Source organism: Aphelocoma coerulescens, chromosome 1A, assembly GCF_041296385.1.
Source record: "Aphelocoma coerulescens isolate FSJ_1873_10779 chromosome 1A, UR_Acoe_1.0, whole genome shotgun sequence".
Lineage (NCBI taxonomy): Eukaryota > Metazoa > Chordata > Aves > Passeriformes > Corvidae > Aphelocoma > Aphelocoma coerulescens.
Genome location: NC_091014.1, coordinates 35,437,417 through 35,461,406, shown reverse-complemented (window position 1 = coordinate 35,461,406; position 23,990 = coordinate 35,437,417). Strand labels below are relative to the sequence as shown.

At 40.4% G+C, this 23,990-nt stretch overlaps 1 protein-coding gene across 8 annotated transcripts in view; it reads left to right on the top strand.

Moving 5' to 3' along the window:
• Positions 1–23,990, top strand: part of GRIP1 (glutamate receptor interacting protein 1) — a 324,062-nt gene that overhangs the window by 248,911 nt on the left and 51,161 nt on the right. The gene's annotated exons all lie outside the window — the stretch shown is intronic.

The window sequence follows — 23,990 nt, the reverse complement described above, 5'->3', positions numbered from 1 at the left end:
GTAGACTGTCATTCTAATGCATTGTGATTTTTTTAGATTTTACCTAGCCCCCAGTAGGTTTTGATTTTTTTCCAATTTGCATGTCCTGCATAGTATTTTAGCAGTGGTGTGAACAAAGGTTTTGTTGGGAAGCTCTCTTGCACAGTTAGGTTATAACCGTGGTGCAAAGGCTCAAAGTCATTCATCCTAATCCATTGAGTCCTGGCCAAGGAAAACTTTGCTGATTTGAATCTTCTCTTAGTTCTGCTCAAGAGCAGGAAAGTCAAAGCTGGGAGTAGTGTGAAAGAGAGAATATGAGCCATGAAGAGAAATTTAAGAATTACAGAAATGTTACTCTTTTTCCCAACTCTTATGTTACCCATAAACTGTTTGTAATGCTATCTAAGGTTTGATGTGAATTTGAAAATTGGCTAAAACAAAGGAAGAGCATTGGGTAAGGTGACTTATCAATAACTGATGCTTGACACTAGACTAGTAGGTTAGCCTGCTTGGAGGGGGTAGAAACAATCCAAAAGTTACATAGACATCTAGTGTATTCTGTAGGGTCCTCCTAGTAGAAGCTTTCAGTAGAATATATTACTCCTAGAGATAAAACTGTAGCATTATTTGCTTTAATACCTTCTCTTCTGTTAGTGGATGGTTATATCCTGTAAAGTAGCCTTGCGTGTGGCCAGAACTGGAAAGAGCCATAAAATACATTCTGATAGCATGAAATTGGAACTTGATTTGAAATGGTTTTACTAGATGAAGAAAATAATCCTGAACTATTTTTCAGCTACACTCCTGTAGTGTGTAACTGACTTTTCTTACTCCTGTAAGCATAAGCTGTTTCAAAGGTGCTGTGTTTCTCAAAGTTTAGTTCCTTCAGCTGAAGTCTTCAAGAGGTCACTTGGGAAGCTTGTTCATTTTATTGTTTCTGGAACCTAGACAAACTGGAGTAGAAAAAGCATCAAGAGGTTCTGTGCAGGGTAATCAAGTGTGTATATAATGTAGGAGATGTGGCTATTTCTGTTGAACTCTCTGTGGTTACACCTGTGCTTGCTTAAATAGATCCTGAAGACTCCTGCTCAGCTGGGTCCTAGGAAATAAACTTGTCAATTCAGCTTCTTGGAAGAGATTTTTTTTTTAAAACTCTGCTGAAAATATTTCCAGGTTGGTGTGTGGAGTGTACTGCTGTGTAGTTTCAAAGAGAGTTTGACATAGCAGGAGTTTGAAAATACCAAGATAATCCCTGAAGAAAATTGGAAAACTTAATTTCTGAGAAAGTATTTTATAATGTGATAAAAGTTACATTTGAAGTTGTAGAGGGTGCAGTCTTCCAAATGTCTGTTTTCCAAAACACATCCCCCAGTCTTGAAGCACTGTGATTGCTTACTTTTCTTGTTGATTTTAGAGGTAACTACCTGCATTTTTTAATTTTGTGATGCTTTAATAATGCAGCACTTCGGTGTTTGTGAAAGACATGGGTATGGGGACTCGCTCTACACAAAACTGTATAGAAGTAACATGATCTTTGTGGGCTTTATTACTTTTCTCTGTAATCCTTACACCTGAAGTGTACAACCTTTCTGGTCGTGTGGATCACCTATTTTCATCTAGTGGTAGGAGAGGTCTGAATAGTACAGCTCTCTGTGCCCTGTGATTACACCTGTGACCTCATTTTGGGGAAGGGGAGAAGTAGAGGCAAGGTGGTAACTAGCAGTGACTTGCTGCCACTGTCAAGATAATTTTGCAACCTGAACCCTCTCCTGTGGCAGTCAAATAGAAGATACTCATTCCAAGCTATAAATTTAGGTTGGGGAGACTGAAATTCTCGCTGTTAGGCAGTGGTCAGGTGAAGTATCGTAATTAACTGCTCACAGCTAGAGTTAGAGTGAGGGTGGGAATTAGAATGCAACACTAATAACAAGCTACAAACAAACACAGTGACCCTGTCTAAAACAAGAAATAAAGTTTATCATTACACTGAAGCTGAGGAGATGCAGTTTCTCTTCAAGTTTTCAAAGATCTGCCATGATGCCACTGGGGCTCTGTGTTGTCTCTATAATTGGGGTTGCATCTGCTTGGGTAACCTTCCATATTTTCTCTGAAAGGAAGCAATCAGACAAGTTCAAAGGGAATGGCTACCTTGAGTTTAAATTCTGGCCATTTTTATGTAACTAGTTCATAAATGGCTGCTGATGATCTTTTGAGCAACCTACTTTTTAAGTCTTGATGTTCCTGCTGGGGTAGTCTTTGAAACAAAGATAGTGTAGTTAAACAGAACTAACAGCTATTGCCAGAACTTTGGCACAAAAGGTAGCTTTTTTTAGTTGTTTGCACTTGTGAGACACAACATCTTTCTCTTTTATCTCTTCAATGGGTGTTTATTAGTTCAAACCCCTCTGTGGTGTTCAGGAGTGAAGGAACATATTGCATGTTCAAATTCCATATGTTTCTCTGGTTTCTTTAACAGTTCTTGCACTTACTTGAGCCAGAATAGATTTGCTAGAATGTGGCACCCTGTAAGTGCTCTCTTTGAAATGGAAACAGTCAGCTTGGTTTTTGTTGCAGATCTACCAGAGTCACCCTGACACAGAACCACTCAATTTTAAATAGAGCAACGCCCTCAATTTTCTGAATTCAAATGTTTAACACTGAGAACTTTCTAGAAAGGGGATTATTGATTCAGACAACCTCATCCAAAGCTTTTACCTCTTTAAGTTCACCCATTAAAATAAGCTAATTCATTAGTTAATTAATGCTGTAATGATCTTATGGAAGTTTATTTAAAGAAATCTGCCTCACCTTTTAGCAATTCTGCCTGGCAAGAAGAGCACTAGCGAGAGAAAATTTGCACAGTTTAAAGATCAGGTGACATAATCTGTGGTCTAGTGTAGACTTCGAGTAATTTGTGGAAGGTGAGAAATAGAGGAGAAAAAGAACTTATGGGCTGCCCCTTAAGCTTCATAAAGCAGTATGACTCAAGGGCATTCAGAGCTGTGGAGACCCTTAAAAGCTAGGGGTTTCACAAGCCCAAAGGAACAGGAGCCCCAGAGATTCCAAGGACTGACTTAAGGTCTTCATAAGCCTTCTAAGTGTTGCAAGACCTTGAAAGTTGAGTGAAGTCAGGAACCCTGTAGGATTCCACTCTGCTTTTTTCTTTCTGATTCTTTACAAACTTAAAATTAACATTTCCTTTGTCTCTTGCAGGGTTTTGACAGAACAGACAGGTAGCATATTCTAGCATTTGACTGCAACTGCAGGTCTCCTGGCTATCACAGGCCAATAGATTTAGATCCCTTGACATTCTAACTATGAATTAGTTGTTTAAAACTTTGAAGAAGTTTTCTTGTCTTATGTTGCTTCAGAGACAGAACAAAAATTCGTGCATAGCAAAGGTCATAATAGCTATATTACTTGAAACATTACTTTAAATACTTCTACACAAACACATACACAAGTTTTGTTGCAAGACAATGCTGGAAGTCAAAATGTTGAGCGTGCCAGTTGGGAAATGTCAGAAGTGAGACTGTCTGCTCTGCCAGTGTCCAGGTAGGTGTACATGCAGTACATCACAAGACCCACAGGAGAGATAATAACCTTTTTATGCAGCTATTCATTTTGAATTTTATTTCTGTCTCCAGTGTGTGACCACAGGCTTATTGAAGGCACTGCCCAGATCCTTGTCTAAATGCAAAGTTATTAATTTCCTGGTGTTTTTTCCTGAGGCCTTAATCCTGCCACAGTTTGAGTGCTTCAGGCAATATGCAGATCTCAAGGAGAAAACCTCAGAGTCCCAAGGTCATTCCATATGTATTGGATCTTTCTTACAGCAGAAGATGACACAGACATCACTCTTAACAGTTATAGAAATATCCACTCACAGATGTGTCACTAGGTAAAACACATGGGATTTTTTGTCTCTCCTGGAGGCTAATGAGTGAGTCACATTCACTGAGCAGATACTTAAATCTATGTGCTATGGCACGTTAGTCTCCTCTTACTGTGCAGTTTACTTGTTTATCACACACACTGTGTGTTCTGCTGTTGGTGCCAGATGCCTGCAGCAGGGACACCAGTAAAAATTGACAGTCAGCCGTGGATATATACAATAAATTAGTTTTCTCTTTGTAGTGCTAGCAAGCTGTGCTGAGGCACTGGGAGGTGATTCAAGGCAGCCAGCACAGCTTCACCAAGGGCAAGTCCTGCCTGACCAACCTATTGGGCTTCTATGACGGACTAACTATATCAGTGGATAGAGGAAGGGCTACAGATCTCATCTCTCTGGACTTCTGTAAAACTTTTGGTACAATCTCCCACAATATCTTTTCCTCTAAACTGGAGAGAGATGGATTCAGTGGGTAGGCTTTTGTTAGATGGATAAGGAATTGATTGGACAGTTGCATCTGGAGGGTAGTGGTCAATGGCTCAGAGTCCCAATGGGCACCAGTGATGAGTGGTGTCCCTTAGGTGACCTGTGCTATTTAATGTCTTCATTAATGACACAGACAAAAGGATCGAGTGCACCCTCAGCAAACTGGCCGGTGACACCGAGCTGAGTGGTGCACTTGACACACCTGATGGATGGGATGCCATCCAGAGGGACCTGGACAAACTTGAGAAATGGACCTGTGGGAATCTCATGAGGTTTAACAAGGCCAAGTGCAAGGTGCTGCACCTGGGTCAGGGCAACCCCTGGTATCAACACAGGCTGGGGATGAACAGATCAGAGCAGCCCTGCTGAGAAGGACTCGGGGGTGCCTGGTGGAGGAGAGGCTGGACATGACCCAGCCTTGGCACTCACAGCCCACAGAGCCAAACGTGTCCTGGGCTGCATCCAAAGCAGCGTGGGCAGCAGGGCCAGGGAGGGGATTCCACCCCTCTGCTCTGCTCTGCTGAGACCCCACCTGGAGAGCTGCACCCAGCTCTGGGGTCCCAGCACAGGAAGGGCATCGACCTGTGGGATCAAGTTCAGAGGAGGCCACCAAGATGATTGGAGGGATGGAGCACCTCTCCAGTGAGTGAAGGCTGAGAGAGTTGTGTTTGTTCAGCCTGAAAAAGAGAAGGGTTTGGGGTGACCTGATTGTGGCCTTCCAGTACCTGAAGGGAGCCCACAAGAAAGATGGAGAGAGACTTGCTACAAAGGCTTGTAGTGACAGGACAAGGGGGAATGGCTTCAAACGGAAAGAAAGTAGGTTTAGATTAGATGTAAGGAAGAAGTCCTTCATTGGAGCGGGTTGCCCAGAGAAATAATGGCTGCCCCATCCCTGAAAGTGTCCAAGACCAGGCTGGATGGGACTCTGATCTTATCTTGTGGAAGGTATCCCTGCCCATGGTACTGGGGTTGGAACTAGATGATCTTTAAAGTCCCTTCCAACCCAAGCCATTCTATGATTGTGTGATTTCAACTAGTGAAAGATACATATTTTGGGATATGACTTACCCTTGGCATGAGAAGCCTGAGGTTTGTGATTTTTTTCTGCTATCGAGTTTTCTGGCTTTCAGGACTGCTCTTTTACAATAGGAAGAATGGATTATTCCTTTTAACCCTTTGTCTCTCATGCTGCTTTTAAATATGAAGTGCAGACTTCACTTAGTGTCATCGTGAGCCTGTAAGATGGTTGATACCTATCAGTTATTGATACCTATCAGGCATAAGTTCCTGCTTCCTTACCTCCTTTAATGTACTCTATTTATCTTCTTTAAAAGAAATATAAATACCTTTTAAACACCTCTTGAGATAAATGGGGTAGCATGGATACCTAGGGTAAATAGGCATTATGGTTTAAAAAAATCTAGCTTTTGGACCTGGATTCAAGTTCAAATTGAAATTCAAAATGCAGTTCTTGGTAAGTTTTTTGTGTGATCAAGAGATACAGCTGCTGGCTGTGATAGTGAAATAAAAATACGCTTGCGATTGGTGACCAATGCAGTTGGTCCCTTTCAGCCTTTACAGAAATTCTGACAGAAAGAGAATCTGATACTTAAAAGCAGCAGTCAGGTGCTCCCTCCATGTTTCATAACCTTCTTTCCCTTGCAGTTCCCTCTTTATGCCTTGCATACCTCCTACCCAACTCATTCACTGCTAGCTCCTCAAAACTTACTGTGCTTTCACCTATGGGTAGGAGATTTCTTCCATTGTGAGGACTGCTGAGCAGTCAGTGAAAGAGGTGTGGAACGGGCCTTGTAAGTAAACAGATTTCTCTTTCCAGTAAATGGTATCCCTGTGTTGCATAAGCAACTCTCAGTTTGTTGTTTGCCAGTATCTGTGTAAGCTTACATCCTTAACAGCATTGACACATTTTTATGTACCATTACCTAGGTTTGTCAGTCAGAAAAACTTCAAGCTTCTGGCATCTGTACCCAAATAGTTCCTCAAAAGAGTGACAGCCACTAAGCCCACCAGCCTGCTCTCCGTTAGCAGGGCTATCAGACCAGCTGTCCAGCACAGTGCACATGTGCTTCCTGGAGACCAGAGAAACCTTGATACACACATGTGACCTCAGGGTTTCGAAGGCATTTGCTGAAAGTGGAGAACAACTGCAAGGGTTCTGGATCCCGTGTTCTTTCCTGTCTGTTTCATGCAGGCATGATGCTTCTTTCCTCCATTCTTTGTTTTTATCTTGGTTCTGAGCTGCAGTACTGTCTTTGTCCCAGTAGCTGCTTGATTTTCCTTTTCTCTGCTGACCTAGTTTGAGTTGTCTTTTCTAGAAGGTCCGAAATCCCAAACATGCTATTCCCTCTCCTTACAGCCCAGTTTTTTCTGCTGTCTTTTGCCAAGTAAGGCTTAGGTAATTTTCCAACACATCTCTCACTGCTGATTTCCCTCTGTTAAAGGCCTTTTGTTTCCATGCCTGTCCTTCTTCAGCCCTTTCTCTTGTCCGTCTCTTAGCAAACCACTCCCAAGTTTCTTGTTCTGCAGCTTCTTTTCAGATCAATAACCTGCTTACCTCAATTCCGCCCCTTCCTGCACATAAAGTCCTTCTCCTCCCCTCTTCTTAGCTCTTCTCTTGATTCCCAGTGCCAGATCTGTCAGGTAGAGAAGACACATAGGGAACATGAATTTTCAATATAAAGCCTACAGAATTTTCAGGGGGAGGGACAGGGGAGGTGTGACAAACTATGGCTTTTCATAATGACCTGCTTCAGCTAAAATAACTAAGGGGAGAGAAAAAAAGTACAGTCTGAGAAAGGTAACCATCGTAAAAAAAATTCACACCAAATTCTTGTACTGTGGCCAAGTTGCAAGTTATAAACAATTAAAAACAAGATGTTTTAGCCAGAAAAATATGATTTCAGTGATTCCCAAGTCTATTTGCCCTATAGAATTTTTTCTATTTTCTTTTCTCTGTCTGGTTGTGATTTGCTGCTGTAGTTTAATAGCCATCTTGCTAGTACCTGATTACAGAAGGAAGGAGTTGTCATGGTTTACAAGGATTTCATAAATCTTACGGGTATTTCTTTCTTTACAAACTTCTTGGTCATCCCTAAAGAGAAATAAAAGGAGTTTAGCTGAACCATATAAGTTACAAATTACTCTAACAGGTCCAATTAAAATTTGTCTCAAGTGCTTTTGAAACTATGACCTCATTAAAAGCAGCTTAATAAACACTGCTTTGTATGGGAGAAAAAAACTGTAAAGGTGAAATGAAATGTCCCTGAAACAGAAAACTAGAGGTACAATTTAGTTGTGATAAATAACTAGGAAGGGGGAGGAGTTCCAATTTGTGTATGAAAATACTCTGTTTTACTTATTGGGTACTGAGAGAAAGGGAAAAATTCATCTTCAAAGACTTGTCAGGAAGGTGAAACCTGTGTTTATGTGCAGTTAATCTAAATAGTCTACAATTATAAGAAATCAATCTGATCTATCAAATGTATTTCATGATGGGCATTCATTAAAGGAGACCCTTGCTCATCTATGTTAGTATCTCCTTACAAAGCACATGGTTTCAATATTTTAGATGCTAATTCAAGGGCTTGGATCCTCAAATGGAAGCAGTCTCTACCTATTAAAAATATGCTATTGTGCTTCTTTCTATAAGTAATTAAAGACAAATGATGGAAGGAGAAGATTCTTGTAGTAATCTCTCCTGTCCACTATCCAGACTTCAAGCAAGCAAAGCAAAGGAGCAAATAACCCTCACGGACACTTAGTAAAAGTTGGGAAATAAGGGGTTGATCAAATCTTTCCACTTCCCATGAAGGCTATCCAGATATGCCATGAAATGCAGCATGAAAGAGAATTGCCATCTCTACCACATGCTCTGACCTCTGGTCAGCTGGAAGCGGGTCAGTAAGTTGGCTTCTTTGTTACTTAGCATGCTGGTCAACAGAGACTATAACAACAGGATAATGAGATATCCTGGCTTGTGCTGGTCTGAAAAAAAATTAAACAAGGAGCTGAAGTACTTAAATTCAGAGCGCAGAGGTGAAAGTTTTACAGAAATGGTGATAATTAAGTTCTGTGGAGATTAAAGGATCTTTTGTATGTACCATGCAATTCAAAACAAGAGAAACTCTGTAATCAGAAAAAAATCCAATTAAAAAAAAATACAGCCCCAGATTTGTGTTAATGCCATTGCAGTCATCTGAGAGACTAAGGAATAGGAGACAGATCTGATTTTCTTTATACTTGAGAGAATTTGTGCTGTAACCCCAGAACCTGTCTCTAAAAGGGCCCATCTCTAAGCAAATAACAGCAGAAAGGCACCAGTTCTGCCTCCATTCCAGGGAGAGGAAAACAATAAATGTCTCCCAAGACTTCCCCTGAGGGAGATATTTTAAAAAATCTGGAACTGAACCACTCCATCCTCGTGACTTTTTTTCATGGATATGAGACATCTGGACTGTGCCTGACAGGTTAGGCCAAGGGGGGAAAAACCAAGAATCCCTCAGGTAATTTGCTGGAACACCTGTACCAGGCATAATCTAAGAGGTTAAAATAGGATGCAGTAAGGCAGATTTTTATTCCTTTTCAGTGAGGTTAGTGGTTCATTAATCATTTTACAGAACATTTATGCTGAAAAGGGATGGATTTCAAAGTACAAATATTTTTAGATATTTTGCCTAAACGTGATCTCAGTTAATGGTGTTTTAGTGCAAAACCTGTGTGAATGAGATCTGAAGCTGATCCTGTGAGACTGTGCCATCTAGTACTCAGCACCTGGGACATGTGTACTGCTCAGAGGAGACAGTACTAAGGTCTGTGAGCTGGAAATGTAGGTAGTGGGGAAAATCAACATTTATGGTGAACGGGTTTATCTTGAAATCAACATAGTTCCTCAAGATAGTTGCACCAGTGCCACATCTTACAGCATGATCTTGTTACACTTCCAGTGGTGTTGCTCATCTGTACAATGAGTGAACTGTTTTGTTCTCTGTGCATTTGCTGTTTAAACCACATTTCCTTACAGTGATTTTAAACGTAACCTGGTTTTGTATCTTTTTCCTAAATGCCTGTTTACAACTCTTCATTCATTTAAAGGGATCATTTCATAGCCTGTGAACTCAGTAGTTATCAGAGTGGTTTGGGGAAAACAGTACTGAGAAAAGTTGTTCTTTGTATTAGCTTATATTTAAAAAAATATTTTTCTTCTCTTTGCTTTAATAAATTCACTGGTGTCTTACATCAGTGCTCTTTGATCTTCTGTGAGTCCCATGATTTTCACTTGTAAGGAAACTGGCCAGAATATTTGGGCAGCTATTATTGCTTGGTCGTGTTGTTATTTCAGTGTAGATGCAGGAGGACCCTAATGAAATGTTTCAGTGATAATTAAACTTGCATTCAGAGTAAACCAAAGGCAAGCACCTGACTGCAGGTTTCATCCATATCATACCTTTTTTCTTCTTGGAGGAGGAAAAGAGGGTGGCAATGGTTTTATGAAGAATACTTATCTGGACCATTTACTGGTTTCATCTTTAATTGAAATTCTGACTCTAGCAGAAAAGTCATGGCCCACTGCAGCCAAAAAAGAGTGCTGAGCCCTCCTGAAGAGATGAGTAATGAAGGATAGGACAGCTTCCCAAGGTTGCAGGTAAAGCTGTGGCAAGCTGAAGTTTCTTCCTTCCTCCTATGTGGCTCCAGACATTTCTTCCCTGGCTGATAAAACTGCATTTTTACGTGCAGAACCCATATCAGTATAAAAGCTCTCTTTCTTGAAGTGAGTCCTAAGTCATGTGGTGACTCAGACTCTCAGGTTGCCTCCATGAAACTGGAAGCAGAGTAGGGCTTTGCCAAGAGATGAAATTGGCTGTAGGGCATCAAAGGCAATGAGGTGCTGGGGAGAAAAAGGGGCAGACAGCAGGGGAGCTGAGATGGGGATGCTAATGAGAATGAAGGGGCTCTTTAGGATAAGGTTTCCTATCGTATTGTATTTACATACAGACATCTCTAACCCAAATTTCCGCTGAATTACAGGGTTAGTTTCCTCTTTTTCTGCCAGATAATCCAGAGGTTGTATACATGAAAAGATGGTAATATGTATACCTTGAGGCAAAGCTTTGGGATGTGTTTTATATTGCTTAGGAAATCCCTCAACACTTTTTTTAAAAACTCCTCACTGGGTTTTTCTTTATCCTTTATTTTATATTCAATGGCTGTTGCTGATTCAGGTAATCTTGCCTGAGTTCTTGATTGAAATCTAAAGGCTTCAAGAAGCTTAAAATTAAAAAAAAAAAAAAAAAACAAAACCAAAAAAAAAAAAAACCAAAATAAAAAAGAAAATTAAAAAAGAAAAATTGAACCGCAGACACACAGACCCTGTGGTTTCTTCTCTGTCCTTAATAGGATTTTGACACAACATCCCCACAGCTGCAAAGAAAATCCAAAACATCTCTCCCTGCAATTCTTCATGGCATTTTTTGGCTCAGGGAGGCCACCAGCAGTTTACACCTAGCTGCTGTTATTTACATTTAACTTCCTTCTTTGAAAATAAATGTTTAATTCAGGAAATGCCTTTGTCTTGATTGTTGAATATGCTCTGCTAGGTGATTCTCTCTACAGAATTTAGTAGGTTTTGCATGCACATGAAGCTGCATCTAACACCTATCCCACAGCAGTACTGCAGTGTGTTGTCATAAGTGCTTAGGAGAACAAGAATCATTGATCTGTAGGTCAGGTGCCTTCATGAAGGTAGCTGAGGTCCAGTCCAAGCCTGTTTGACTCAGTCAGAAGACTTTCTTTAATTGATTTCAGCTGGGATTTAAAATAGGACCCAAAGGCAAAAAATAAACTCGTCCTGTGTTTGAAGAGCTTTGCTTTAAGGGAAATAGCAGACCTGTGTTTCTTTGTCCCCCTCCTCAGTTCTCACCAAATGGACACCAAGTTTATAACAACAAATATGTCTTCTGCCAGCATAAAAGTTTTCTAATTTAAGCACTGTTTACACCACTAAATCAATGTTTTATTTTCTTGCTAACCTAAGATTAGGGATTCTACAGCCAGCTCAAGTCTGAAGTGTAGAAAAGACTTGCATTGCAAAGACCTGACTGATGCAGATTACTTTAAAATTGTACTGTTTAAAATGTTTAATTATGCCCAGTTACCACTCAGTCCTCTTCTTTCTACTAATGAGAAAAGAACATGCCAGGCCCATTTTCTCTTCACCCCTTTGCTAAGATATTTCTCTTCTGCTACTCTAGCATTAGCATGGGAACGGGATGTACACACATGAAATAGCCAGTTTTGGGCTAAGCTTTAGAGATCATCTCACTTTGGATCTAGATCACAGCAAAAGTCTCTACCCTTGAACATGCCAGAGAACAGCCACCATGCATTTAATTTTATTTATTTTTTGGCTTTCACATAACAGACCAGATTTCAAATGTTAGCATTTGATTTTATAAATCATGGCAAGGCATTGATGCTAGTGGTCTCTCTCAGTACATCCTGCCATTCTTTAGTTGGATATGGAATGTGAGAGAAGCATCAGCTGCTATGTTTAAACTAGAAATCAGCTGCAAAGGGAAAGTGAACAAGAAAGGATGTGTCCTTTCTGTGTGTCTTTAAGATCGCCCTTGCTGGAGGGAGGGCTTTTGTGATACTTTCGTAAACTGACTCACAGTTAAACCCATGATTTTAAGAACAGTGAAAACTTGAGCAGTTTACACTAAGGCTTTTCTTGTGGCCCTCTTCTACCTTCCCCCAGGTAACTGCCTAGATCTGCTTTTTGTATTTTCTTGTGAAGCACTTTCAGGCAAAATTGTTCTGCCATTTCCAGGGATGAATTTAGAGAAAGTTGTTTTGCCTAGGATGAGAAAGTTGGAGAAACTTTGCATTGTGAAGACATGTCTGTTTGAAGCACTGGAAAACAGACATGCAGTTGAATGGGTACTGGCTGAGGGACAGAAAACCTTTTCCAGGAAAGTCTCTTCTGCTTATCCAGGTAAATATCCACCCAAACTTAGCTACATTTGGAAGTCTTTGAAACAATACAGCTCAGCTCAGTGTGCTCAGGAGAAGCAGCATTTTGTGTCAGCTTTTCCAAAAGATTTTGTGTATATGGGGGAAGTTTTTTCTTGTGTTTGCAAAGTTTCTTTCAGTTCAGCTCTTCAGGGATTAGAAATGTTAAGAATTAAAGATGCCCATACAGCCTTACTCAAATGCCTTGGTGCATATGTTACATTACAAATTTTAATTGGAATGATTGCATACATTTTACCTTCCACAGTCACATGCTGCATAGTACTAAGTGATCTGAAAAACAGTCATGTGAGAGAAATGTTCTAAAAAAAGCTGATCTCATCTTGATGCAGATGCCTAAACTGGAGCAGGTGAAACACATTTGTCAAATGCCAGTTTTCTTGGATGGTTGTAGAGAGACTTTAGGCTCAGGTGTAGCTACTTCAGGTCTGCCCTACAGAGGTCTGCATTTTGGTGCAGTGAACCTCAACATAGGTGTCTTAAACTGTCCTCTCCAGACAAATGGATGCTTTCAACCTTTATTTCTTTCATCCTTGTTTGTTTATCTCTACAGTGGGGAAAACACCATGCTTTTGCTCTGAAGTGTGGTTGTAAGAGAAAATCATTAATAAATGTGTGTTGTAGGGAATACTCACTGGCTGCAGCATACAGCAGCTCTCCCCCACCACATATGCTCAGAGAAGATTGAGAATACTGTGTAATAATTAAGGCATGAGCATGGAAAAAAAAGGGAAAAATGTTCCTACTCATTAATATTCACTGTCTACCTTCCACATGAGGCTCTTGAAGAAGGAAGTATATGTGCTTATTTAATTAAAGAAGGGAGGTAAAAATAAGTACATCCAGGCAATATTCATTCTGGGGATCATTAGGTTTGAAGTGCTTTGTGCCCACATGGTGACCGTAATATTTTCCTTTTAATGTCCTTCTGTTTGTAAACAGACGCTTTTGATCTTTATTGGTGTACATGTATTTTTATGATGATTTATACTGATGTTCTGCAGATTTTAATCAACTTCTCATTTGGGTTTTTTTACAACTTGCATAAGCACAGTCTTTCTGTTATGGTCAGCTCAGCAGCGTTGTATGGAATAGTCTTCTGAACACTGTGACCTCTAATTTTTCAAAGTCTTTGCAGCTTTGGTAAATTTGGGTGGATTTCACTGGTAAAAGAAAAAAAACCAGCCAAAACCAAAGAAACAGACCAAAAAGAAACACAGATGGAAAAGGCTTTTCACAGTTTCTCCTTTACATAAATTCAGTAATTGCTTAATTGCAAATATAAGCACTGGAACATCTTGCAAAAGAAAAAAGTCACCAGACAGGGGCATGAGAGGACCTGGAGCCCCTCCGAGCCTGGCAGTGGGAGCTGCTCTGGCAGGAGGTAAATGGCTTGTCCTGCAGCAAAGGAGGAGCCACATGGGAACCTTGCCAAAGGTGACCCTGGCAGCAAGCTGGCAGGCTCTCTGCTGAGTAGCAGATGATAGAGTGCCCTTCTCATTGCTATGACTCTAACAGTTATGGGCCACTTGAGTTTCTAGAGGTTATTGCTTAGTTGGGATTTGGGGAGCAGAAATGTGGGGAATTGGTTTTGCTGGAAATGTATGCTGCAGAGAAGAGGGGATATAGAAACTTTCTTTCGCTTTAAATGTGTGAATACTCCCAGTAGTACTGTTCTGTGTTGTTTGGAGCAAGTACTGGAAAGGGAAAAGCTGGAAATACATAGGCAATCCTAGATTACTTTTGCAATGAGGGATCAAAGTGTTTATGTTTAGAACCATGGCTTCTGTGTTGGATTTAAGGGCAATTTACCTAAACGACTTTCTCTGTTTATTTGAAATGTTTTTACTGAACTGCTGCTCAGGCACTACCAGAGCAGAAAGAGAGAGCAGTTAATAAAATGTTTTCTGACTCATTTTACCAGTTTGTGCAACCCCTGAGAGCAGAAAAACTCTTACTCTGGTCTTCAGTGCAAAAATCTCCAGGTCATATCTCAGCCTCGACCTTCTGCATGGTAGCCTTTTATACTGTGGCTGTGCCAATGCATCAGTTATTTTTAAGACATCTGTGCTAGAGCACAGATTATGGAAGAGACCAAAGTTTCGGGTGAAAAAAGTGGTACCAGTAGTACACATTTGTAGGATTAGAAACTCGTATTATCTGTTATGAACAGGAATGTACAGTTTAATTTTTCTTTTCTTCTGGTTCATAGTTAGCTAATAGGCTTTGCAGAGGAGTGTTTTAGACTAGTCTGAAACTCCTGCCTGTTCAACCAAACCAAGTCAGTTGATGTCAATGTTAGCAGAAGCACACCCAAGGTCAGCTTTCCAAGGCAGAGACTGCAATTAGCTTCTGTGCAGAGGTCACTAACACATGCAAATAATAAGTAACCACGAATATATAAGTTGGTATGTCTCAGTACAGAGGACCCCTGAGTCGTGCAGGTCACGTACCCCAAGCAGCCCAACCGTATGGAATGAGGCTGTGCTTGGGTCACTCATCCTGTTGACAAGCAGGAGTGGCTGTCACAGGCAGGCTCAGCATCTTGCTTATGTGGCTCTGCTGTTTCCAGGGCTTCAGCTCCCGCCACTGTGGCACAGAGAGGGGCAGCTGTGTTATCTCACTAACACAGCATTGACTTGTCCTTATTTGCCTTAACTGTTCTCTTATCCAGGTGTCTGAACTATCCATGGCACACCTTTGCTCTGGAGCTTTGGAGCTTTTGGGATTATCTGAGATATCTCATCCTGGCGGAGCCTTGGACACATGGGCACTGTCAGCTCAATGCACAGTTTGGGTGCTTGGGTGCTCGCAGTGTTTGTTCGCATCTATGAATGACAGCAGTGAGGGGCTTTGTGCTCTGTAGGCTTTTGAAGAGAATCCAGTCCTACAAATTATTACTGATCCTGTTAGATGAAGCTTAGGGATTTTGTGTCAAGTAGGCATAATTGATGAGCACTGCAGCTCTTTATATTATCTATAGTGTACTTAAGGACATGCTTTTGAGGTTGGCTGATGTAAAATTCGACACACCAGCTGTGTCTTAGTTTGCTGGCAGAGGTGCAGATTGTGTTGCCCTTATTTGTTCTATTTGTTGTGATTAGTCAGACGCAGAATCATGCAAGACATGGAGAGTTTTGAAGATATCAAAGTTCTTGTGCATTTTATTTCCTGTCCTCCTTGGAGGAGGAAAAAAGTGTTGGAAGTTCTCTTGGACATATGTATCTGTCTATCAGGCCCAGAGAAGTTTTGGATATCCCATCATTGGAAGTGTGCAAGAACAGGTTGGATTGGGCTTTCAGCAACCTGGTCTAGTGGAAAGTGTCCCTGCTTGTGGCAGAGGGCTGAGACTAGATGATCTTTAAGGTCCCTCCCAACCCAAACCATTCTGTGATTCAGTGTTTTTTTTATTTTATCTATGCTTTGTGCAATAGAAAAAGTAGTGTTTTGTATTGCAGGGCCTCAGCAGAGGACTTACTATTTGCACCATTCTGGTAGTCTGTCTCATTTTGGAAAATGGTTTTTAAAAACAATTTTTTGTAAGTTTCATTCCTGGAATGAAACGCAGTCAGAATTCCATTGCTGCTGACTTCTGCAAACATTTCACAATCAATCTAATGCTATATAGTGTTTAAGGGCAGTTTTCACGAGCGATCCTTCAATGGAAACGTGGTAACTGAAGCTCAGGTTGCCAAACTACCATAAAGATGTACTTACAGGCTCCCAAGTTCTGAAACAGTGGGCTGCCATCAGGGGTAGAGATTTGACTTCTTAATAGTTCTTCAAGTGAATTCTTTAAGACCTGAATTGTCTGAATACCTGAATGCCTGAATGGTATTCCTTCTCGAGGTTACAAAGGCAGAAAATTGCAGGGCCTGGACTTATTTAAAATGCAGTCAGACTATCCTCAAAGAGACAGATCCAGGATTTTCTGTACAGGTGTCATATACCAAGTCCCTTTTGTGCTGTAAATTGTGCAGTAGACAAATACTGTTTCAGATTAAGAGGGCACGTGAAAAGAAAAACACAGATAAATTAAGAGATTGGGATTTTGTACAGCTTTTGAGCAGGGAAGGGGCCTAGTGCAAGGTGTGAGTTTGAAACAGTTAATAGGAAGAGGCAGCGTCCCGAGAACTGGGGAAAGTCTTTTGAGCGTAAGGGGTTTAGGCAGGCTTTTATGGTCTGAACATGAGAGGAAGTCTGAAAAAGTCCCAAGATGATTTTGGGTATGTGGGAGCATTTTGAAGGCAGGGATGGTTCTTCAACTAGTTAGTGACATTTCTTAGCTGAGAAGGATGGTGGGGCTAAGGTTGCAAAGTACAAAATTAGGTAAAGGCAGCTCCTAAGCTTTTGATTTGAAGAACTTGGCTGAATTAGAGGTATATGAATGAGCTGCAGGAATTAGGCAACAAAAGGAAAATGGAAAGACTGTGCCAGTCAGTTGACAAGAATATTAAATTGCGTGTGTATAGGGGGGATAATAGGTGGCACATTTGTTTAGAGAATAATGTCTCCATTTTCCATTCTGAGGTTGAGAGGTCTCTCTGATTTGGCTATCGCTCATTCTGCTGGCATCCTCTTGGAATTATTCCTATTTATCATTTTTGAAATCTGATTATTCTAAAGGTGAGAGGGTATAAAATGCCATTGGTGTATTTTTTCCTTAGCAGCAATTTCATGGTTTTTTGCCTGTGAACTCCATAATCTTTCTTTCAGTTTTAGTAGACCAGCAGCTCCAGTGCTTTCCTTGCAATAATGGAAAATACACTATTTTATATATGTATAAAACTTGCAATAATGGAAAATACACTATTTTATATACATATATATTTTTTTAGTTCTGGTTTTGCCCTTCTAGTTCAGCCATGTCAAATTAGAACAGCTCTTACTCATTCTACACCCTGCCTGAAACATGCAATACCCAAAAAATCAAAGAAACAGAAGGAGCGCACATATTTTATGGTATATTGTAAGTCGGGCCTTGGAGACTGACACTGACACTTTGAACAAGAACAGTATTTAACTTTTAAATCATTTTTTTATTATTAAAAACTGCCATCCTTCCTTGGCAAATATTACTTTTAATATATTGCCAGCTTACTCTATTTTATAGAATCATAGAATAGTTTGGGTTGGAAGAGACCCTAACCATCATCTAGTTCCAACCTCTCTGCCATGGGCAGGGATGCCAGCCACTACATTATGTTGTCTAGGGCCCAATCAAACCAGGGCCAAGAATGGGGCATCCACAGCTTCTTTAGACAGCCTGTACCTGTGCTTTACCACCTTCTGGTAAAGAATTTCCTCCTAACAGCTAGACTAAATCTCCTCTCTTTTAGTTTACAACTGGTCCGCCATGTCCTATCACTGTCTGCCCATGTAAAAAGTCACTCTCCATCTTTTTTATAAGCTTCCTTCAAGTACTGAAAGGCCACAATGAGGTCTTCCCAGAGTCTTCTCTTCCCCAGGCGGAGCAACCCCAGCTCTCTCAGCCCATCCTCACAGGAGAGGTGCTCCAGCACTCTGAGCATCTTCATGGCCCTCCACTGGACCTACTCCAACAGGTTCACAGCTTTCTTAGCTTTCCAGAAATCCTTTTTAGAGCTTGCTAGCTGTCATTGATTTTATTTTGCCCATAAGATCTGAGATGAATAAAAGGTTACTCTGCTAAATGAACCATGAGCAAAGCCACGGTGCAAACATTATGCAGTATTAGTAGAACAGAATACCAAAGCCAGTACCATGAATCATGCCCTGTATGTTGTTCATTTATGGCCTTTAGTCACAAACGTATGAGGAATCAAGTAATATTACTCTGAATGAGTGATAATGGTGCTACCCAGCTGTAAGGCATCTTGAATGTTGTTCCTGTGGCCTTTAAACACTTCAGATGTCTTATTCCTGCCTCTCTTCCTTGCTGCTACATTCCCTCTTGAAACCATTGGCCCATGATCCCAATCTCAATTTCTTAATTAGATCATCTTTAAAAATACATAATTATATCCTTTCTTTGCAAAATGGAGACCAAATAATCTTTGCAGTACAGGGAAAGGATATTACATAAATAAGCGACCTCCCATGTCCCCACCTCCACCACCCAAACAAATTAGTATTTAAATAACCATCACTCAGTTCTCTGTAAGAGACTTGGCTAGTCATCCAATTGCTGTAAAAAAAAGAGTGAATGAAAATGCCCCTACAAAGGAAATTTTAAATGTTAGCAAGATAGCCTAAGTGCTTTATTATGTAGATGAACAGGGCCAAAAGTGGGGTTTTGTGAACACTTTTCAGCTGTGACTTGGTGAAACCTGGAGAAAAAAGAAGAAAGATGTAAGTGGATGGAAGCACAAAGGAAGGAGAAAGGTAGAGAAAAGCTTCCCTACTTGCAGTAGATCTTTCTCGTGCAGACTCATTTCTGGTTGTGGCTCTTGTTTTGTGAGAGATCATGGAGATGACAGACAGGCAAGCTGACTGCCTGTATCTGTGGCAGTCTCAGGGAGACATGATAAGGGAAATAGAGGAGCCACAGCATGATAGAGGATTATGAATTTTACTGTCACAGCTAGGAATGCACTCTTGCCACTGGACTGTGAGGAGCTGGGACAACTTTCAGTGTATCAGTCTTACAGAGAAAATGTTTTAATGGACACAAAAAAATAGGTTTTTTGGGCTGGTATTCACGTAAAAGAAACAGTCATTAACAATACAAAAACCACACAGTGTAGTTTAAGATACTGCCTGACAGAATGAATAGTCATGTGGGTTAATGAAGAAAAGTGGATGTGAATGCACACAGAGTCCCTGAGTGCTTTTATGTTGCTCTGCTGTCAGCTGAGCAGTACTGTAAAGGACCCTCCAAAATGGTCTGTATGGAGAGTGTCACTGCTAAAGCCACACGTCTTAGAAATTAAATTCATCAAGTCTGGTAGAAGTCCTGCCTGTTCTTTGCATTGGTTATTTGGTCTCAAATTTGTACAACTAGCTGTGGATTTCAAGTGCCTTGTAAGATACGTATTGGCTTTGATTTTTGCATTTCAGCAATCTGGCTTCCTAAGCAATGGCAAATACTCAAAACTCATGGTGGTAAGCCTATGGTGTTTTTATCCATTTCTGTTACAAAAAACAAAAAGCTTTTAACATCTCAACTCTTGTTTCTTCACACAGAAAGCAGGGGGGCTAATCCCTAGCATGCTGATTCTGAGTGGACTGGCACAACCACACCTGCTGTTCTTTCCCCACCGTTGAGTATTCTGTCAATCATGGAAGGATTTAGGTTGTAAGGGACCTTAAAGATCATCCAGTTCCAATCCCCCTGCCATGGGCAGGGACACCTTCCACTAGACAAGGTTGCTCAGAGCCCTGTCCAACCCAGCCTTGAATACTGCCAAGGATGCAGCCAACCAGAGTTTCTCTGGGCAACCTGCTAAATAGATACATATGTACAGAAGAGCTTCTCCTACTTATTTTTTCTTTCAAGTAAGACAGGGAAAAAACCCAAGCACTTGGATTTCTTCAAAACATTCTGCAACTTCTCTGGGCAACCAACATTGTATGTTAATCTCAACTGAGACTGAGATGCCAAATAAAGGCACAGATTTTGCTGCTTATTCTGTGCCTTACACACCAGACTCATCACTGCCATTTCTAAGTACCTTCTGCTTGTGTGCTGAGTGCTGACGGTGGCTTGTTGGGATGTCTCAACCTTTCTGTAGTAAGAACTGACTGCAATGGAGTGTTTTGTATTGGACCCTTTCTGGAACTCACACTGGCTCATGTACACAAATGCACACACATACTTCCCCTGCATTCTGTTGGGTTTTGTTGAAGAAAGCAAGTTCAAGGAAAGGGTGGTGCATTTCTGCATTTAAGGATTTGTGAGTGTCCTTCTATGAGAATTTACTCAACGGGTTCCTTGGGGAACAGTGATTGTCCCTTATACGTCAGAGCTGCTGCATATCTGATTGCTGAGTGGGTACTGGAAAAGGATCATTGATTTTTATGAATTAAAAAAGGCACAGAGAGAGCAGAGGATAGCAAGAATATAGTCTAAGGCATTTGGGAGTGATGAGGGGATTGAAACTGATTTCTTCAATCATGATTTTCTGTAAATGTTACAACTTTTTGCTCTTAAAGGCAAGAGTATAAAAGATTACAGGTTTTTTTGCAGTTCTTAACAATCTTCCTTCACTAAGATATGCTTCTGTGATTGTCTAGTCTGAAAATGAGGCACACAGGTACTGGACATAAAAATTAGGGTTACAGAAAAGGATAAAGAAAGTTTCAAGTGTACAGACAAGAACTCAATGGAGAAAAGGGACTGAGGGAGAGATTGCTTTACTTGGAATCATAGAATTGTTATGGTTGGAAAAGACCTCTAAGATCAGCAAGTCCAGCTGTCCAACCATACTTGCTATTTGTAGGCTGAAAAGATTTTGTATGAAGGGAACAAAAAAAGATGTGAGGAGTAGGAGACCACACTTCTTTGATCAAGAAAAATTATTTCTATGAAATACTGTCTTCTGGTTTTAACATAAGCGATGCACATTTAGATCTGTGAAGGCACTGCTACAAAAGTTTTACAACTTGGCATTGAAGGAACTACAAGGTTTGAGCACCTATGCATTTTTTCTGATCTGAACCAGCACCTTGCTGGATTTTTTTGACTACTTTTAGTCAGAGAATCACAACAGAGAAGGCTACATGGACCTACAGTTTTAAGGTGAAAAACGTGTTAGTCTGTGAACACCTAATAGGGAAGAAGCTTGGAAAATTAGTGTGAGATAGTAAGATATCCACTTGTTTGTCACATCATTGCTATAAAGTACAGCAGCATCCAGGAGAGGTCAATAGCAGTCTTCTGAAGCTGTGTGTTTCAATTGGTCCAGCTGGTTCTTTAGAGTCAAAATCTATTTTGACATCCTTCCTCTGTGTCAAGCTCTTTTAAGCTGCTCAAAAAAATGATCTGTACCTTGTGTTGCCATGACTTTGAAAAAAATAAAAGAACACTGTAAACCTTGCAGTTAGAGAAGTGAGAAGCTGCAGAGCACAGATAGTAGCAACAGAGCTCCGTGTTCCTACAGGAACAAGCTCAATAGCAGTACTTCCTGGCTTTAAGTACAAGAAGGGAAAAAAAGGAAAGCAAAAGGAAAGGGGGAAAAAAGCATCATTGACTAAAAGAGTTTGGTTTCCTGTGGATTTAGTGTCATTACTGATTGCAGGCTATGACTGAAGCTTTCCCCTTTCTAGGGCATTTAAAGGTACTGTTTTATATGTAGATCCTCTGCTGCCTAATACAAGCAGCTCACTTTTTGGTTTCCCTACGGTGGGAATCCTGGTGTTTTTTGTCCTCCACCACCCACAAGTTGTTGACCGGGATTTCACATACCATGAGGATCAGTAAGGATTAACAGATGTATGCATTTACAAGGACACAGAGAAACATATGTAATGTGATCTCTTTATCAGGTTAAAAATATATTTTTCAACTTTCAAAATGATTTGTGATTATCTTTTGAGGCAGTGGAGGTTGCTAACACTGCTTATTTTATCCAGAACTTTTCCATGTCATATAGTATATTTACATATCATAAAAGTATATCCAGAATAAAACCCCTTGTTGCTAGTGATTTAAGCTGTCACATAAAAAAGGTGTACTGCTATCTAGCTGAAGAAATGTATTAACATGCAGAAAGCAATGCTGCTTCCTCTGGGAGGTTTTAATCAGGCCTCTTGTAGTGATTGAGATGCAGTACTCTAAAATGAGAAAAATTATTAACAAAATCAAAAATCTAGAGTGTCTTTCACGCAAATATTCATCAGTGTATCTTGTGTAATTACATAGTCAATAAATCAACATAGTGTGTAAGTGCTTCAGTCATGGTGTAAATATCTTAATGACTGAAACATCTTCACACATGAATAATTTATACCTGTATGATTCATTTTTCATATCCATACTTTACTTCAACATGAAAAACTAATTCTTCTCTGTCAGAGAATGTGTGCTTGATTATTGCCTTCTGATTTCTCTTCCTTGTGCTTCTTTCCCACTGTTAGACACACTCCATTTCTTCTCTTCTGGTTCCTCTAATGTAGTTATCTTATTTATTCATCCTGTCCGCCTTGGTTTGCCTTCCCAGTGCATTTCAACAGGCACCTGGGAAATAGCACTCAGGCATGAGCTGCTTGTGCTTATGCAGTTTCCCAAGTAACTAGAAAAAGGACCAGCATCTTGAAAGATTTACACATTCTCAACAGATACTTCCATTCAGTTTCCTCTCCTCAAGGCAACCATTGCAGAAAGAACTTGTGCAAGTTGGGCTTTGCCATTTTCTGGATCAATGTGAGTTAAAACCTTTGTCAAGGTACTGATGACAAACATTGTTTGAATCTTCTTCCCATATATTTGTAAATGTGTAACTTGTGTCTAGCTCCAGAAACCACTGGAATGTTCAAGATGAAAGTAATTGTTCCTCAGTGCAGGAATGGGAGTAGGGAATACTTAAATTCTGCTCTGCTGCACATGCTTATTTGGCTGTATGCAAGGCACTGCATGCACCCTGCCTTGCTTAGACCCTTAACCAAGTCATCTAAGACAGGAATTTCGTTGTGATAAACTCCTTCTTTGGTTACTAGAGGAAAACTTGTAGCTGCTGAGGGCAGTTCATCCAGCACTAAAGCTACTTAATGCTTGAAGCTCCAGGCAGAAATGCTACTGGGTGGACTCTATTCTTTCAGCTCAGAATTGAAAGATCAGTTCAGGCTTGTGGAGCAGCTTATTTTGGTAGTGCCTGTGAAGGCTGAGCCTTTAAAAATTCAGCCCTAGTTGGGCACAAATATTATTCACTTAGATTTAATGACCACTTTCAAACTTACTGAATCTCACATTCAAACCCTCAGATTTCAAGCTTGAAAAAAAAGAAAACCAGCAGGAATATAAACATCATTTCAAATTGTGGGGGAAAAGGAGTTCTATAATAATTAACTGACACTTTTCTGGTATTGCATGTTATTTCATCCAACCTTTTTTCACTCCGTTTTTATATGCAGTTTACCTACATCACTCTCTAACAAGGAAGAGCACCTTCACTGAGTGGTCATCACTTTCTCGTTCAATTCCTTGTGTCATTATATAGATTGTTAGCTTTGTGTGATAATACGGTTTTAGTCTCTTCTCTGTTAGTATTACATTTATTGACTAATTTTTTAGATTTAAGACTCAGTTGAGTATCTTATATCTGTCCTCTCCCCCACACTTGGAAGCCAAGTGCAGTTCTTACACAGCTTCAATCTTAGTGTCTTGTGAGACACATCACAATTGAATATCATCTTTGTATCCTTACAGCTGGCTCCAGTATGCTGTGAATACCAATCTCTCCTGATTGCTGGCAGGACATTTGGTAATTTCGATCCAGCATAAGTCTTCATTTATTCAGTTTTTTCTTACTCTGATCGTAAGCACCTCCGAAGGCTTCTGATAGCACTTTGTTTGTCTCAGTCTTTTTATATCCTTAAAGGAAACCTTCTCTTACTGTCTCTTACTGCACTGAGCTACTGATCAATGGGTATTGGTTAGTAGGAGTTC